Source organism: Coregonus lavaretus (genome assembly GCF_964263955.1).
Source record: "Coregonus lavaretus genome assembly, chromosome: 30".
NCBI lineage: Eukaryota > Metazoa > Chordata > Actinopteri > Salmoniformes > Salmonidae > Coregonus > Coregonus lavaretus.
Window position 1 is genome coordinate 26,971,657 of NC_140017.1, and position 19,003 is coordinate 26,990,659.

General features: G+C 44.4%; 1 pseudogene across 1 annotated transcript in view; it reads left to right on the plus strand.

The window, feature by feature from the left end:
- Positions 1 to 19,003, plus strand: part of LOC311106185 (mitochondrial intermediate peptidase-like) — a 57,866-nt pseudogene that overhangs the window by 16,057 nt on the left and 22,806 nt on the right. Inside the window, exons 4-10 of the transcript in view lie at positions 9,853 to 10,004; positions 10,136 to 10,213; positions 10,457 to 10,666; positions 11,387 to 11,496; positions 14,550 to 14,622; positions 15,063 to 15,179; positions 17,659 to 17,780. The product of the transcript in view is annotated as a mitochondrial intermediate peptidase-like (transcript). The remainder of the gene's footprint in view (positions 1 to 9,852; positions 10,005 to 10,135; positions 10,214 to 10,456; positions 10,667 to 11,386; positions 11,497 to 14,549; positions 14,623 to 15,062; positions 15,180 to 17,658; positions 17,781 to 19,003) is intronic.

Genomic DNA, 19,003 nt, shown 5'->3' on the forward strand with positions numbered 1-19,003 from the left:
GGAGAATGTCATATGGTCAGATGAAACCAAAATATAACTTTTTGGTAAAAACTCAACTCGTCGTGTTTGGAGGACAAAGAATGCTGAGTTGCATCCAAAGAACACCATACCTACTGTGAAGCATGGGGGTGGAAACATCATGCTTTGGGGCTGTTTTTCTGCAAAGGGACCAGGACGACTGATCCGTGTAAAGGAAAGAATGAATGGGGCCATGTATCGTGAGATTTTGAGTGAAAACCTCCTTCCATCAGCAAGGGCATTGAAGATGAAACGTGGCTGGGTCTTTCAGCATGACAATGATCCCAAACACACCGCCCGGGCAACGAAGGAGTGGCTTCGTAAGAAGCATTTCAAGGTCCTGGAGTGGCCTAGCCAGTCTCCAGATCTCAACACCATAGAAAATCTTTGGAGGGAGTTGAAAGTTCGTGTTGCCCAGCGACAGCCCCAAAATATCACTGCTCTAGAGGAGATCTTCATGGAGGAATGGGCCAAAATACCAGCAACAGTGTGTGAAAACCTTTTGAAGACTTACAGAAAACGTTTGACCTGTGTCATTGCCAACAAAGCGTATATAACAAAGTATTGAGAAACTTTTGTTATTGACCAAATACTTATTTTCCACCATCTTTTATACTGATAACAAGTTCAAACAGGTGCCATTAATACAGGTAACGAGTGGAGGACAGAGGAGCCTCTTAAAGAAGAAGTTACAGGTCTGTGAGAGCCAGAAATCTTGCTTGTTTGTAGGTGACCAAATACTTATTTTCCACCATAATTTGCAAATAAATTCATAAAAAATCCTACAATGTGATTTTCTGGGAAAAAAAATCTCATTTTGTCTGTCATAGTTGACGTGTACCTATGATGAAAATTACAGGCCTCTCTCATACTTTTAAGTGGGAGAACATGCACAATTGGTGGCTGACTAAATACTTTTTTTCCCCACTGTAGAAGCAAACCGGATGGACATCATGAAAATGATCGGAGAGGTTGAGAGTAGAAAAAGTTCAGGAGCAAAAAAATAAAATAATTATATATATTAGAATTATTGTAAAATTAACTCTGTCCATAAGGTGTAGATAGTAAGTATAGATCGGAAGTAGAGGCCTGGGCATTGTTGTTCACTAATTTACTCCAAGTAGGGAAAGGATGGCGGGGTTGAAAAGTAATAAAGGGGAGTATATATATAAAAAACATGGGGGATTGGAAGTGATGCAGACAATTACATTGATAGAAGATACAATCTATCTGCAATATTAAGCTGATCCATCCCCCCCCAAAAAAAACAAAAACAAAAAAACAAAAATAAATGAAAAAATATTTTTTAAAATAGAGAAAAAACAAAACACTAAAAATATAAATAAAATAAAAATCGTAATAATAATAAAAAAAGAGTTAGAAGACATATCCATGAGATAGAACCGGATAAATGGAGACAGTGACGACCACGACGCCGCTGCACAGATATCCTCTACCCCTGTTCCTCTGAAAAGGGCAGTAGAAGCCGCTACTCCACGAGTGGAGTGGGCTCTTATACCCTGAGGCAATTGCCTCATAAGCTGTCTCAATGCCTTCACAAAGCCAATGAGACAGACGCTGTTTTGAAAGTGGTCTACCTAGTGCAGCCGCACCGTGACACACAAACAGCTGAGGCGATGACCTAATCGCTGCTGTGCGCTCAACGTAACACGCCAAAGCGCGCACTGGGCACAGGCGATGGAGCCTTTCCTCTCTCCTCTCCCCATGAGGAGGGGGAGAAAAAGCCAACAGCTCCACGGTCTGTGATCTATATGAGCTCTTAATAACCTTCGGTACAAATGCCGGGTTAGGACGTAACACCGCTCTGCTCAAATCGCCAATAATGGCAAGGCAGTCGGGTCTCGTTGAAAGTCTCGTTGAAGAGCACACAAATCACTTTACACGCTTAGCAGTAGTCAAAGCGAGCAGCAGTGCTGTCTTCATAGACAGCATCTTGAGGGGTAATTGATTCAATGGCTCGAACGGCAACTCACAGAGTGCTTCGAGTACCAAAGCCAAATCCCACTGAGGAAGCTTGGCTCTAGGCATTGGCCTAAGCCACCGTGTTCCTAATAAGAAACGTTTCACTAGAAGGTGGCTGAAGACAGTGTCTCTGCCAAACCCCTCGTGAGAAGCTGAAATCGCCGCTGCAAACACCTTAATGGTGGCGGGCAATCGCTGCTTATCAAACATAAACTGCAGAAAAGAGAGAACACTCTCAACCTGCCAGTTCATGGGGTCTACATTCTCTGTGATGCACCATTGTGAAAAAACGTTCCACTTACTGACATACACCCTGGAAGTGGAACTGGCACGTGAACCCTGTATGGTCCTGATTACTGAATCAGATAACCCACGGCGCTCTAGCCTGTCATTCTCAGGAGCCAAGCCTTCAGTGGTTGGCCGATTATGGGCAATCGCCCTATCGAGCCTCCCGCCTGAGACAACGCGTCCTGTCGATGTGGAATTGGCCAAGGTGGCGCAATCAACATCTGACTCATCTCTGCGAACCATGGAGCCCCTGGGCGATCGGGGGCTACCAATATTAATGACAGCCCGCCTGATCTCATCCTGGCTAACAGTGGGAGAATGCAGGACAGCGGAGGGAATGTATACAGAAGAACTCTCGGCCACAGTTGGTGCGCGAACGCGTCCCTTCCCAGTGGCGGTTCGTCCTGTTCCCTCAGAGAGAACCATAGAGGACAATGCGCGTTCACGCGTGACGCGAATAAGTCCACCTCGGCTCTCCCGAACTGTTCCCAAATTTGGAGAACAATGTCCGGATGCAGACGCCACTCGTCGTCTCGGGGACCCCCTCGAGACATGAGGTCTGCTCCTACGTTCAAGTAGCCCGGAATGTGTGCTGCTCTCAATGAGCGAAGGTGCTCGTGAGCCCACAGCCACAATTCCTCCGCCGACCGGTGGAGAGCAGGAGACCTGACTCCTCCCTGGCGATTTATGTAGGTTACTGTGGTCCGGTTGTCTGACCAGACCAAAACATCGCAACCCCGAAGTGGGTCAGAACCAGTCGAACCGTTTCCAACTCCAAGAGGTTGATGTGGCGACTCGAAAGAGGCCACACCCCTCCTATCACTTGGGTCTGACATGTCCCTCCCCATCCAGTCAGAGAGGCATCTGTAAACACTGGAATGTTGGAGGACACTTTGCCTATCGGGACTCCGTGCGTGAGAACGTGCGGGTCTCTCCAATAGTTCAGATCTGCACTGTGCGAGAGAGGAACCACCACCAACCGATGACGTTGACGCACTGGGTCTAGTCTTAGTTGGGCAAACCATCGCTGCATCCTGCGCATGCGCAGGAGTCCCAGCGGAACCACGACATGGGCTGACGACATGAGACCCAAGAGTGACATGACCGACAGCGCCGTTACCGTGTGATTCGGACGACACTTTCTCAGGGCTAGCAACAAGGCTACCCTTCGAGGGTCCGAATTTTGAGCCCTCATCATTACAGTGTCTAGCTGTATCCCCAGGTAGACAATCTGATGACTGGGCCAGGGCGCGCTCTTTTTCCAATTCACAGCGAACCCCAGACGCGTGAGATGAATCACTGTCTGTGTCGTGTGAGTGAACACCTGCTCTGCTGACAGGCGAGAACCAGTAGGTCGTCTAGGTAGGCTAGTAGCCTTATTCCCTGACGATGCAACGGTTCCAATGCCGCCTCTACACACTTGGAAAACGTGCGAGGTGCCAGGGCGTACCCGAATGGCATCCTCATGTATTCGTACGCCACCCCTTGAAAGGCGAATCGCAGAAACTTTCTGTGACGCGGCTGCACCGGCACATGAAAGTACGCGTCCTTCAGGTCTATGCTTGTACAAAAGTCTCCTATCTGGACACATTCCAGTAGAAGTTTTGTCGTGAGCATTCGGAAGGGCAGTTTGGTTACGCTCTCGTTGAGAATGCGTAAATCCAATATCGGCCTCATTCCCCCCGTCTTTTTGGGCACCAGGAAGTAGGGCGAATATAGCCCTTTGTTCCTTTGCTCCTGGGTAACTACTGTGACCGCCTCCTTCGCCAAAAGTTCCGTAATCTCTGATACCAGAGCGGCCACTTTTTCGGGCGTTTTCATCACCGTCTCCACCACTCCCCTGAATGGGGGCGGGGTCCGATGGAATTGGATGGCATAACCCTTCTGCAACGTCTGGTCTAGCCAGCGTGAGAGGGTACAGCTTCGCCGCCACTCCCAGCAATGCAGAGAAAGCGGGCGAGCGCGAAGCTGTGGTACATTCAGTAGGAAGGACCTGTATTCCTCGATGGCCCTCGCCGCCGCTGTTCCCCAGCACTGAGGTGGTGGAACAGCCCAAGGTGGGCCTCCCGTGAAAGGGAGAGGAAACATCAGCGCGTTCTGAGAGAAACGGGGGCGCCAATACGTTGGTTAAACCGTAACCGTAGTATTCCGGCCCTCCGTGAACGCAGCACGGGTCTGAACTGCACTGATCGAGGCTTTAGCCTGCGACAGAGCACCATCCCCAGAAAGCGATTGCGTCATTATTCCAATATCTGGCTGTGACTGCAGTCTGCTATGAGAGCCCTTCACTGCATTACTCCTAGGAGTCTGTAATGTGAGGTCTCTATGAGGTAACACAAGGCGGCGCCTTGATACCTTTTTAACATTCACCTCCTGTGTGTGCTCAGCTCTGGTGGGCTGAGCTACACTCAGCGTGGTGAGCATCAGCGCGTTCTGAGAGAAACGGGGGCGCCGATACGTTGGTTAAACTCGTAACCGTAGTATTCCGGCCCTCCGTGAACGCAGCACGGGTCTGAACTGCACTGACTGAAGCCTGAGACAGCGCGCCATCCCCGAATAGCGGTTGCGTCATCCTGCCATTATCTGACTGAGACTGCAGCCTGCTATGTGAGACACTCACTACAGCACTCCTAGGAGTCTGTAAAGTGAGGTCCTTATGAGGTAATACAAGGCGGCGCCTTGATACCTTTCTTATACCTACCTTATGTGTGCGCTCAGCAACGCACCTATGGTGGGCTGAGCGGCACTCAGAGTGGTGCGAGAGAGAGAGAGGGAGTGAGGTAGGTCGAACGCTCTCGGATGTATTATGGAAAAGGGGCTATTTTTTGACAAAGTCAGGTGGAGCCAACTCTTTATTACACATATCATCAACAAACACATTTTTTAAAGTGTTAACAAAAAAAAATAAAAGCAAATAACTAAAGAGCAGCAGTAAAATAAAATAACAGTAGGAAGGCTATATACAGGGGGGTACCGGTGCAGATTCAATGTGCGGGGGCACCGGCTAGTCGAGGTAATTGAGGTAATATGTACATGTGGGTAGAGTTAAAGTGACTATGCATAAATAATAAACAGAGTAGCAGCAGCGTAAAAGAGGGGGGTGGGGGGGCAGTGCAAATAGTCCGGGTAGCCAAGATTAGCTGTTCAGGAGTCTTATGGCTTGGGGGTAGAAGCTGTTGAGAAGCCTTTTGGACCTAGACTTGGCGCTCCGGTACCGCTTGCCGTGCGGTAGCAGAGAGAACAGTCTATGACTAGGGTGGCTGGAGTCTTTGACAATTTTGGCCTTCCTCTGACACCGCCTGGTATAGAGGTCCTGGATGGCAGGAAGCTTGGCCCCAGTGATGTACTGGGCCATACGCACTACCCTCTGTAGTGCCTTGCAGTCGGAGGCCGAGCAGTTGCCCTACCAGGCGGTGATGCAACCAGTCAGGATGCTCTCGATGGTGCAGCTGTATAACCTTTTGAGGATCTGAGGACCCATGCCAAATCTTTTCAGTCTCCTGAGGGGGAATAGGCTTTGTCGTGCCCTCTTCATGACTGTCTTGGTGTGTTTGGACCATGATAGTTTGTTGGTGATGTGGACACCAAGGAACTTGTAGCTCTCAACCTGTTCCATTACAGCCCCGTCAATGAGAATGGCCGGCCAAACCCTCCCCTACCCTGGACGGCCGCCCCATGGGTCTCCTGGTCGCGGATTGCTGCGACAGAGCCTGGAATCGAACCAGGATCTCTAGTGGCACAGCTAGCACTGCGATGTAGTGCCTTAGACCACTGCGCCACTCGGGAGGCCCAATGGGATTTTAGCTTTCTAACAAAATCATAGTGAAGATAATACTTTTGCCTCGTAACTAGCCACGCCCAAGGGAGCTTAGAGAGCGTGTCAGTATGACGGAAACGCCCCTCTTTACCAGAGTGCATAAAAGATTGAGATAAGAACGATCAGATCAGACTAGACGGACCTCAAGCTGCAGCTTTTGTCCATGTTGGTCCCGACCCTGAAAAGCAACACAAGGTGAAGACGACAAAGTTGCCTCCATTAACAATCAATGTTACGGCTGAGTAGCTGTTCTAAGTACTGTATCTAAGAAGGTGAATTTAAGTGGGACCATCCTGTTACTCTCTTCAAGCCATCGTCTACTACACTGCTCTAATCACCCCACAGGGGATCATCGACACGGCTGATTAGCCGTCCTCAGAAGACCACTTCCAGAACGAGTGAAAGTAAACAGACAACTAAGAAGAAGGACATTGTGACCTCTTGTGGACAATCTGAGCCTTACATCTGAAAGGCCATCCGAAAGAGAAGGCCCAATCGACCCCTTCCCACGAAGGCCTGGGTCCAACAGAGATCCTCGACGAATACCTCCAACACGTAAATACATGCATTACTTTTCTACCCAAACGGGCGGAAGTTCGGGGGAAAGGATTACTGTGAGTGTAGGTCCATGTGTATCCAAGTGTTTTCTCTCTCTCTCTCTCTCTCTCTCTCTCTCTCTCTCTCTCTCTCTCTCGCTCTCTCTTTAACTCACCATCTTTTGTAACAAGTGTCATATTGTGTTAGTCAGCTAGAGACCCAATTTCATTGTATTAAGTGTCTAATCCCTACCTATACCGTGTACGTGTTTGTATCTTGTGTTATCGTTTTTAATTAGTTAGTAAATCAATAATGAAATCCATTTGTGTGGTACGGAATGATCAGTAAGACCTGGGTTCGTGCAGATTTAAAGAGCCTACGACTTTCAGAATGAGACTGATATGAGGTAAATTATTAATAAATGATAAGAGATATCTAGATATCTTTAGAGTTAATTCGGGAAACGTTAACTCGTTAAAAAACCTTTCCCGTGGTGCCCCAAATTCCTAATGAGTTAATTGTTACATTATTAATTTAATCTAGTAACAATTAAACATAGTAGGTAATTATTTGATAAATAATAGTCATCACAATAATGAAAGTCACGTCACGACAATACCGAAACAAAACGAACTATGCAAGCGATTTTGTTGTAGGCAGAACGCATCAGAGTAGGATTCTATTGCATTGACACACACTACTCAGCCCTTACTCTACACAGACCGGTGAGGCATAAACAATCAGAGCTGCAGTAGGCCTACACGCAAATAGACCATTGCCATATATGGATCTGTGCCATTTACTTTGAACTGGACTGTGTTTACAGCATGAGCGGTTGTGAATAGATGCGCTTGTTTTGAGATCAAAACGAGAGCTGCATGTAGCCATGTGCACATTCTGTTCATATCCTTTGCTAGTTAGTGAGTTATTAGCCCAGTTATAGATCATTTGTAGTCAGCAATAGGGGAGTGATTGCTTCCTACAAGAGCACAAAATGTGTACATTTCTAGACATCTTTGAAAAGCAAGTCAGGTAAAGAGCTTATTTTTTTGTCTTTAAAGGGGCAGTGTTGTATTTTGAGACAGGCTTGAATAAGCTAAAAAGCCAATAGGCAGAGGTTAGCATAATTTGTCTGATTCTCTGTAATAATGGAATAATAATGCATTTTATTTTTTAAAGTGGTTTCTTGCATCAAACAACAAAACATTTTCAGTCACCTCCTTGTCTGAAGGATAAGTGGATGAACAGCTTAATGTCAAGCCCTGTATGTATTTTTCAAAAGTCTCTTGGAATGTAGGCTTACTTTGAACACCACACATTGGCTGCTACTGTAGGCTGAATGATAGAACAGATATTTCCATGTTAAAATGTTATGGGATGCATTTTCTCCATTGTTTTTGATGGTAGGCCACTGGTAGGCCTACAGTATGATCAAATAGCCACAGTAGCCTACATGGCCACTCTTAAACCTATAACTTAAAATGGGTACAGCCTCAGTGTTCACAATAAACGCGTGCTTGAAGTTGCACAGAATTTTCACAACATTCAAGTTGGCACATAGCAGACCTGAAATTTGCTCAGTGCCACATTTTTTTAAGGGGACATTGGTTAGGACCCAGATAGTATTCAACTCAACCTAAACCTGAACTCATTGCAGGACTAAATCCCATCTGTCGGGAAAGGATTTCCCCAATAGCATATATAATATGTTGAATTATCTGTTGAGACCCTATGCATTTGTTCTAGTATGCGTTATATATTCTGCAGTTTCATGCTGATTAATGGGCTTTGGGCGGTTAAGACAGCATATTATCTTTATTGCCAAGGGTTATTCATAAATGTCGCGATTCACAGATGGAGAAGTGGAATGGCCTAATCTGCTGTGAACATTTTGAGTGAATGGGAGATGTGGTTGGTCACATCTAGCATCTCCAGTTTTGTGCCGGTCTCACATCGTCTTTTTACGGACATTATTAATGAACTGCTTTTCCTCTCAGGCGCTCACCAGAGGCCAATAAGTCTAAATGCCAAATGTGCTGGATAACAGTTTATTAAAGCTTTATTGCAGACATTCCAGGTCCTGGGGGATGGACTCAATGGCTGTTTCCACCATGGGGTTTGGCACAACCTCTGTTTGAGGAGGGTGAGAGGTTGTGGAGAGTCTTCTTTTTCCTCCTCCTTTTAACTGAGGAAAAACTGTTTCCGAATCCTTTTCCCCTCAGCCTTCTTCATCTCCTTGGCGTGCTATGCCGTGCTGTGCCGTGTTGGTTGTTAGGAGTTTCCTATGGAGTTGGGTTTAGAATGCGGTTGGTTCCCAGGGATGGCTGGTTGCCCAAAGTTGCCACCACGGCTGCATGGCTCCTGGTGCCCAGACACTGTGCTCTTCTCCTGGAGTCAACAGCATTAGTGGTTTGCAGTTCCTACTGAAGTCAGAGTTGGATAATGTTTATCTCCTGCTGAAATGGGTTTCAGATTAAGTGCGGTAAATGAAGGTCCAGTAGTACATCATGTGCAAGATAGTATAAATTACTCCCTTTAGTAGTCTTTAGGAAAGATCATATGATTACTGCTATTATTCCATTAGCAGTCGGTGAAAAAGCTTACTGTTGCCCCTTGAGTGAAGCATAGTATACAGTGTTTACTGAGTATTCTTTCAATGTGAAACATCACTTAAATAATACAGCACAGAATGTACAGAAACACTTTGTCCCATATACAACAAGCAAGGAGGCCACATCATGTGTAGCTGTGTGCTTAATCATGTCTGTAAAACTGGGCCTAGGAAATGGGCTTCTCACTGGTTTTAATTAAATCAAAGTGACGTTTGGATATGCCTCCAGGGCAGGCACTGCTTGCTTCAAATGGTATGCTTTGTCCACACCAGAAGTGAGTAGTTGTGCATGCTTCCCAAGATTGACAGGAGCCTTGCAGATCAACTGATAGGGCTTCCCCCTTTATGTCTGCTAGTCTGAGAGCGTTAGTCCCAAGAGTCAGCATGACAAGTGTTAATCAGAGCATCAAGTGGCTTTAGGGGGAAAATAAGAGGAATCTGTAAAGCATCATAGTTAACTATGGAACCTTGCTAATATATGCCCATTTGGTTTTAGCAGGAGATTCCTACAATCATCTACAGTAGCTTGTCTCTGTCACACAACTGGGATTAGGCTAAAGTGTTTTCATGTCATTTTGTGGTTGTGTTTTGGTTGCAGGTACAACATTGAGCCCAGCCTCTACAGTCCCTACTTCTCCCTGGGGTCTTGTATGGAGGGCCTGAACAGCCTCTTCACCCAGCTTTATGGAGTCACTCATGTCCGAACATCCAAGTACAGGAGAGGTGTGGAATGATGATGTCCGCAAACTGGTAAAAACCCTCCTAAAACTATTCAAATGTCCGTATAGTGTTGAAGCTGTGGTTTGTTTGCTGTGGTTATACTGTGTCTTAATTGTGTTTCTCCTACGTTTGCTCATTTGTTTGTGTCACTTCATGCCCAGGCTGTAGTTCATGAGACAGAGGGGTTGCTGGGATACATCTATTGTGACTTCTTCCACAGAGTAAATAAACCCCACCAGGTAGACAGAGCATCACACACCACACCCACAGCACAACTGCTTTTCTTTAAAGATGACATGAGTTTCAGTAGATCAAAACAAGTTTCAGTAGTTCAAAATACCGTCATGGCTGTTGTTTCTGGCATGTTTAAAATAAAAAGTCTCTATGGCCCTGTGGCACTGATCTTGAAACCAGCCGCATATAGAGTGGATTTCAAGACAGGGCCTCAATGATCTCTCTCTCTCTGTCTCTCCCTTCCTCAGGACTGCCACTTCACCATCCGTGGCGGGCGGCAGTTCCAGGAGAACGGGCAGTACCAGCTACCTGTAGTGGTGCTGATGCTGAGCCTGCCCCACCCCACCAAGAGCACACCCACCCTGCTCATGCCGGACATGATGGAGAACCTGGTCCACTAGATGGGCCATGCCATGCACTCCATTCTCTAGGTCACACGCGCTACCAACACATTACAGGTCAGCCATGCTCATCTGACATTCTCAGAGATGAATCGTTAACTTTAGCAGCTTTAACCTGGCATTGTGTTTAGCTTGGCATTGTGCTTATAGGCAATTCCATGGTAACAGAGTGATGCTGAAATGTCCAAGTCGTCCTTGTGCATAGACTTGTATGGTTTGTTTAACTTTGCAATCATTGGTTTTTGTTTGGCATACATTTCAAGTAAAAAATCTGAGTCTCAGCATCACTCTGTTACCATGGAACTGCCCCTATGTATTTGTACTGTTAATGTGAATAATAATATGGGAAAGTCTTTGGAAATGACTGTATGTAAACCTCTCTCAAATCGATCGGCCTAATAGTAAGGAGGATTGATTTCAGTATCAATGGTTTCATCCTCTCCTAGTGTAGTGGGTGGTGTTGTGTATGACATTTTACACAGTGCATCTGATAATGATGATCACAGGTTAGAATGGCATGCGTAGATGCTGTGTTCAGTCATGGTGAGGAGACTTGAAAAGGTCTGTTAAATCCAATTGAGAATGCTACGGCTTGGTGAGGAAATCCACACAGGTTATCATTGGATTGATTGCATGCTCCTTTACTTGTTAGATACAGACTAGGGATACGCCTTAGCAAGTAACTCAAGATGCTTCAAAATATCAATTTCATGGAGAGAGATATCCACTTACATAAAATAGATGTAGCAACTTGAGACTGTGCTTTTGTCTTCTCAGCAACAAAATGTGCCACTGACTTTGCGGAGGTCCCCTCTATTTTAATGGAGTACTTTGCCACTGATTATCGTGTAGTGAACCAATTTGCCCGCCATTATCAAACAGGACAGGTACACAAACTCACCATTTTGCTATGGCAACATGTTGATGACCCAAAATAACAAAGCCATATATTTGTTTTGTTTTGAAGTGTTACTATACTGAACAATTTCAAAGATTTTACTAAGTTTCAGTTCATATAAGGAAATCAGTCAATTGAAAGAAATTAATTAGGCCCTAATCTATGGATTCCACATGACTGGGAATACAGATACAGTGGGGGAAAAAAGTATTTAGTCAGCCACCAATTGTGCAAGTTCTCCCACTTAAAAAGATGAGAGAGGCCTGTAATTTTCATCATAGGTACACGTCAACTATGACAGACAAATTGAGAAAAAAAAATCAGAAAATCACATTGTAGGATTTTTAATGAATTTATTTGCAAATTATGGTGGAAAATAAGTATTTGGTCACCTACAAACAAGCAAGATTTCTGGCTCTCACAGACCTGTAACTTCTTCTTTAAGAGGCTCCTCTGCCCTCCACTCGTTACCTGTATTAATGGCACCTGTTTGAACTTGTTATCAGTATAAAAGACACCTGTCCACAACCTCAAACAGTCACACTCCAAACTCCACTATGGCCAAGTCCAAAGAGCTGTCAAAGGACACCAGAAACCAAATTGTAGATCTGCACCAGGCTGGGAAGACTGAATCTGCAATAGGTAAGCAGCTTGGTTTGAAGAAATCAACTGTGGGAGCAATTATTAGGAAATGGAAGACATACAAGACCACTGATAATCTCCCTCGATCTGGGGCTCCACGCAAGATCTCACCCCGTGGGGTCAAAATGATCACAAGAACGGTGAGCAAAAATCCCAGAACCACACGGGGGGACCTAGTGAATGACCTGCAGAGAGCTGGGACCAAAGTAACAAAGCCTACCATCAGTAACACACTACGCCACCAGGGACTCAAATCCTGCAGTGCAAGACGTGTCCCCCTGCTTAAGCCAGTACATGTCCAGGCCCGTCTGAAGTTTGCTAGAGTGCATTTGGATGATCCAGAAGAGGATTGGGAGAATGTCATATGGTCAGATGAAACCAAAATATAACTTTTTGGTAAAAACTCAACTCGTCGTGTTTGGAGGACAAAGAATGCTGAGTTGCATCCAAAGAACACCATACCTACTGTGAAGCATGGGGGTGGAAACATCATGCTTTGGGGCTGTTTTTCTGCAAAGGGACCAGGACGACTGATCCGTGTAAAGGAAAGAATGAATGGGGCCATGTATCGTGAGATTTTGAGTGAAAACCTCCTTCCATCAGCAAGGGCATTGAAGATGAAACATTGCTGGGTCTTTCAGCATGACAATGATCCCAAACACACCGCCCGGGCAACGAAGGAGTGGCTTCGTAAGAAGCATTTCAAGGTCCTGGAGTGGCCTAGCCAGTCTCCAGATCTCAACCCCATAGAAAATCTTTGGAGGGAGTTGAAAGTCTGTGTTGCCCAGCGACAGCCCCAAAACATCACTGCTCTAGAGGAGATCTGCAACAGTGTGTGAAAACCTTGTGAAGACTTCCAGAAAACGTTTGACCTGTGTCATTGCCAACAAAGGGTATATAACAAAGTATTGAGAAACTTTTGTTATTGACCAAATACTTATTTTCCACCATAATTTGCAAATAAATTCATAAAAAATCCTACAATGTGATTTTCTGGATTTTTTTTCCTCATTTTGTCTGTCATAGTTGACGTGTACCTATGATGAAAATTACAGGCCTCTCTCATCTTTTTAAGTGGGAGAACTTGCACAATTGGTGGCTGACTAAATACTTTTTTCCCCCACTGTATGCATCTGTTGGTCACAGCTACCTAAGAAAAAAAATATTGGCGAGGATCAGAAAACCAGTCAGTATCTGGTGTGACCACCATTTGCCTCATGCAGCACGACACATCTCCTTAGCATAAAGTTGATCAGGCTGTTGATTTTGGCCTGTGGAATGTTGTCCCACTCCTCTTCAATTGCGTGTTTGAAGCTGCTGGATATTGTCGAGAACTGGAACAAGCTGTCGTACACGTCGATCCAGAGCATCCCAAACATGCTCAATGGGTGACATGTCTGGTGAGTATGCAGGCCATGGAAGAACTGGGACATTTTCAGCTTCCAGGAATTGTGTACAGATCCTTGCAACATGGGCCTGTGCATTATCATGCTAAAACATGAGGTGATGGCGGCAGATGAATGGCAACGCAATGGGCCTCAGGATCTCGTCACGGTACCTGTGCATTCAAATTGCCCTCGTGTTCGTTGTCCATAGCTTATGCCTGCCCATACCATAACCCCACCGCCACCATGGGGCACTCGTGTGCCCGTGTAGCTCAGTTGGTAGAGCATGGCGCTTACAACGGCAGGGTTGTGGGTTCGATTCCCACGGGGGGCCAGTATGATTTTTATTTTTATTTTTATGTATGCACTCACTAACTGTAAGTCGCTTTGGATAAGAGCATCTGCTAAATGACTAAAATGTAAATGTTCACAACGTTGACATCAGCAAACCGCTTGCCCACACAACGCCATACACGTGGTCTGTGGTTGTGAGGCCGGTTGGACGTACTGCCAAATTCTCTAAAACAACGTTGGAGGCGGCTTATGGTAGAAAAATGAACATTATAATATCTGACAACAGCTCTGGTGGACATTCCTACAGTCAGCATGCCAACAGCATGCCAACTTGAGACATCTGTGGAATTGTGTTGTGTGACAAAACTGCACATTGTAGATTGGCCTTTTATTGTCCCCAGCACAAGATGCACCTGTGTAATGATCATGCTGTTTAATCAGCTTCTTGATATGCCACACCTGTCAGGTGGATGGATTATCTTGGCAAAAGAGAAATGCTCACTAACAGGGATGTAAACACATTTGTGCACAAAATTTGATTTGAGAGAAATAAGCTTTTTGTGCATATGGAAAAATTTTGGGATCTATTATTTCAGCTCATTAAACATGGGATCAGTACTTTACATGGTGTGTTTTATATTTTTGTTCAGTGTATATTGGTTACTGTAAAGATATGGTGCAATATTTCTGCTGAGAAATGAATGTCTTTGTGTTTTTGCAGCCTCTGTCTCGGCATGGTGGCTCGTCTGTGTGAGTCCAAAAAGGTGTGTGGTGCGGCAGACACTCAACTACAGGTAACTCCCCCTGACATACAACAACAATGAACTAAATGGGTCACGGTTTTTACTTTCATGGGTTACATTGACACTGAACTCTCATGCAAATGTACAATACAAGGGAAAAACATTTTGCTCTCCTAAACTGTTGAAAGTGTAATGGCACTGCAGCAAACCCTGACAACTGTTATCTGCTATCTTTATAGTCGTTTTTTAACAAGGTATCCTATATTGTTACCGTTGCTTTTAAAACGTACTTAACCACAATGGGCATAAGGGTCCTATAAGTGCTTTGAGTGAGTGATTGATGGTAGATAAGTGTAGAGACTTAACAGATATCAGCCTTTTTCAGGCAACAGAAAATGCCTCGACTCAAGTGGGATATTTGGGAACATTTCAAAGGTTTAACATGTAACTGCATGAATGTTTATTAGCATGTTTATTTATTCTGTGGACAGATTTTCTACTCTGCTCTGGATCAGATTTATCATGGAAAACCCCAAAACCGATCAACGACTGATATCTTAAAGGACATGCAGCAGAAATTCCACGGCCTACCGTACACTCACCTCAGTGTCAAAATGGTCTTTGCCTTCACTGAGTTGGTGGTCTATAGATCTTTGATTATGAGCTCAAGTATAGCCTTTATAGTTAATGAATGTTTGGGGGGCATTCTTTGCCTAATCCCCAAAACTTTACCCCAGTGTCTGCCTTTTCTCGTGCAACAGAGGAACAAAAACAGCTCAGAGCAGAGAAAGAGCGAGAGAGAGGGAGTTATTTTTTGGCTTTTCTTCCCTGGCTCTGTTGTTTTATATCTCTTACCCAGGCGCAGTACCGTTTAAAGGATTAAAGCTTTTTTGGAGGCCCTGCTCAAATAACAAAGCAGAGGTATACTGCCTGGGGGAAATATTTTAAACTTTTCTTTCTGTGGTCCTTTAATGAAAATAAATAAACAAAAGAGGACAAAGTCAGGAGGGAAGAGAGAATGTAAAACACAGCCATCATTTAGCCAGGAATTGCCTTCATAAGGCATTTATCCTCAACTATAATTATGTGGGCCATCAGGAATAGAGAACACTCCGTCAGAACTATATTCCTCCTCACTTTATTTGCGCTTACCAGCCACAGTTGCTTTAACCTCACTAAAAGTCCTACTTCCACTTTTATCCATGCAGCACCGACCTCTCAGGGGAGTGTGGCTAATGTTATATACTTTCCATCCTGTCTTGGTCATTTTTCTTCAACTATAAAACCATGCCGCTACTCAATATTTCACTCAAATTACATATGTTATGATGGAAGAGTAGTTTTCCTCCTTTTAGCCCCACTTACAAAAATCTGAATTGTATTGTTAAAGGATCAGTCATGGGATTGGAGCAAGTGAAAACAGATTTGTTTATGTTCTGCTGAAAGGACCATATTTCTGGTATTTTATTCTCTTTTCTCCCTGCCCTTGCAAAACAGCAGTGATGCAAAACTTTCCACACTAAACTGAACATTTGAATGGTTAATAGGTTACAGAGAGACCCAAATTATAAACACTGGGGTGATTGTGACATGTGTATGGTTTATAGACCAGGGGTATCAGTTCTGACTGGAGAGAAAGACTATCAGCTGTTGTTGAGTACATGGTCCAAATGGAATGCCCTGTGCCTGCGATAATAATATTTGGAAAATGGCAGTAAGCCTGACATTCCTTCTGCTCTGTTGATGATTCTTTGTCTTTATCTGTTCTCTTGGAGCCCTAGAGAGTCAAGACATGTTATTTTCTCACCCAGAACGTTGTGTTGATCCCTAGCACCCTGAACAAAGGCCTAGCAGCCTGGTCTAAAAAGGACAAGAGTGTATTTTATCTAATACACAGAAGAACAGAGTGAAAGGCTGCTCTGACTTTCCTCATCTTTGTGTGTGAGGATAAAAAGGGATCTTTCCCTGAGATGTTAACTTGACTGGGCTATGACCTTCTCAAAAGTTGACATCTAACATTTGAGGCAAGCAGAGGGATCAAAAATAAAGCAGAGCACTGGTGTATCAACTGATTAGTTTGAGTGTTCACTGTCCATCACAAAGTTTCAGACATTCTTTCAGTCATACCTGTAGTAACGTTTCATGTTCAAAGGTGTTATACGGTTGGAGATGTCTTGCCACAGGAAGGCTATAGGCCTCTGTCTACTGCTATAGGCCTCTGGTACTGCCTTCCGGGCGGCTGGTGAACTCTCTCCTCATGATTTGTGCTCACTTTCCTAATGTTTTGGTTTCCCCCTTGTACTGCCTCTATCAGGAGTACTGTTTACCCTTATTAAAGTCATTAGGGCCCAGATGGGACCCATCATGCAGACACTTTGCCGCTTAAGCATGTTTCACGCTAGAGGATCTTCCGCACAGCTTGGAGAACTCTTTCACACCGCTCGCTGTTTAAATAAGCAGCACCCCTCTCAAAGGCAGAGCACAGGGTGCTTTAGACTAGCCCATTTCAACTTATCTCTATCACCTCTCCAAGACGGTTCGGTAAAGTGCACAGTCAGGGATAAAATAGCAAGATAAAAATCTGTTGTCTTTTTTTTTCTTCTCCTAAGAGCTAAAGTCACTCATTCATTTATAAAGGTCTGGGCCCAGATGTTGATGTTACTTAGGGCAACTTCATTTGGAGATATCCATTTGAATCTAGCAAGGTTTGTAAGGTTCCTTATGCATTACAGCCTTAATGCTCTGATACAATACTTACAGTACTTAGCTTTGCATTTGTGTTTTACAACCACCGTGGAGACTGGGGTATAATTTAGTTTTATTCCACCGCTGCTTTCTTTCTTCTGACTGTTTGAATGTTTCCCAGCTGAATTTCCCCAAGTCCCAAATCAGGCCTGATCATAGAGCACGTTGTCTTTATAGATAGAAAGTTGGACCTTCTAGGCAACAAGGTGGTCTTTATGAAATCATGGTATAAACAGTGGAAACTGTTGAAAGCCAGTTTAATTTGGGTTATTTATTGGGTATTTATTTATGGTGTTGTTAATGATGTTGTGATATTGTGAAATGCTTTGTTTTCCTTCACAGGCATGGCAGCTGAGATTCAGCCACCTCATTGGCTACGGGGCCAAGTACTACTCCCATCTCATGTCCCACGCTGTGGCCTCCATGGTGTGGAAACAGTGCTTTGTTCAGGATGCTTTAAACAGGTGAGACTGAGAGCCATTCAGCTTGTCCTCACACAAACCCTTCATCAGGAAATACACACAATATCAAGGCGTGGCTGTCTGCAGCACTTATTTGACTTTCATGGGTATGACTAAATGTAGGGTATGACTAAATGTAGGGTATGACTAAATGTAGGGTATGACTAAATGTAGGGTATGACTAAATGTAGGGTATGACTAAATGTAGGGTATGACTAAATGTAGGGAATGACTAAATGTAGGGAATGACTAAATGTAGGGAATGACTAAATGTAGGGTATGACTAAATGTAGTGTATGACTAAGTGCAGGGTATGACTAACCTAAATGCAGTGTCCCTATGAAAAAAACAAAACAGCATACTGTAGTAACACAATTAACTTCCTCTGAGGCAGTCATAAATCGATGATGTTGTTTTTTTAAAGCAAAACCAGAGTTTTTACTAATGTCAAAATATATTAGGTCAATTTGGTGATGTATTTTTGTGTGTCCCTTGAGATTTTTTGCTTGTGTGTAATCACACACCGGGAACTTGCTTCAATGATTCAATGATATAACAACAGATGCACTGTACTATCACTGAAAGTTACAGGACATTTGACTGGAAGGAAACTTGTTTGCATTTCCGCCAGAGAAGATGGCTGCCGTTTTACAGCCCTCTAACCAATTGTACTATTATGTGTGTTTTTTCGCGTTATTTGTAATTTATTCTGTACATAATGTTTCTGCCATCATCTCTTATAACCAAAAAGAGCTTCTGGATATCAGGACAGCGATTACTCACCTCGTATTGGATAAAGATTTTTTCTTCAATGAGTCGGCCGCGAAGGATATCCTACAGACACCCGACAAGGCCCAAATCCCCGTCATTTGCAGGAGAAAGAGACGGAGATATTGTGGACGTAGGTCAGGGTGCCTCATAAGGATCCGACGGCGAGCGAGTAAACTGCCTCTTCCATCAATCCTATTAGCCAATCTTCAATCATTGGAAAATAAATTAGATGACCTACGATTACGCTTATCCTACCAACGGGACAGTAAAAATGGTAATATCTTATGTTTCACCGAGTCGTGGCTGAACGACGACATGGACAACATACAGCTAGCGGGCTCTACGCTACATCAGCAGGATAGAACAGCTGACTCCGGTAAGACAAGGGGTGGCGGTCTGTGTATATTTGTAAACAACAGCTGGTGCACAAAATCAAATACTAAGGAAGTCTCGAG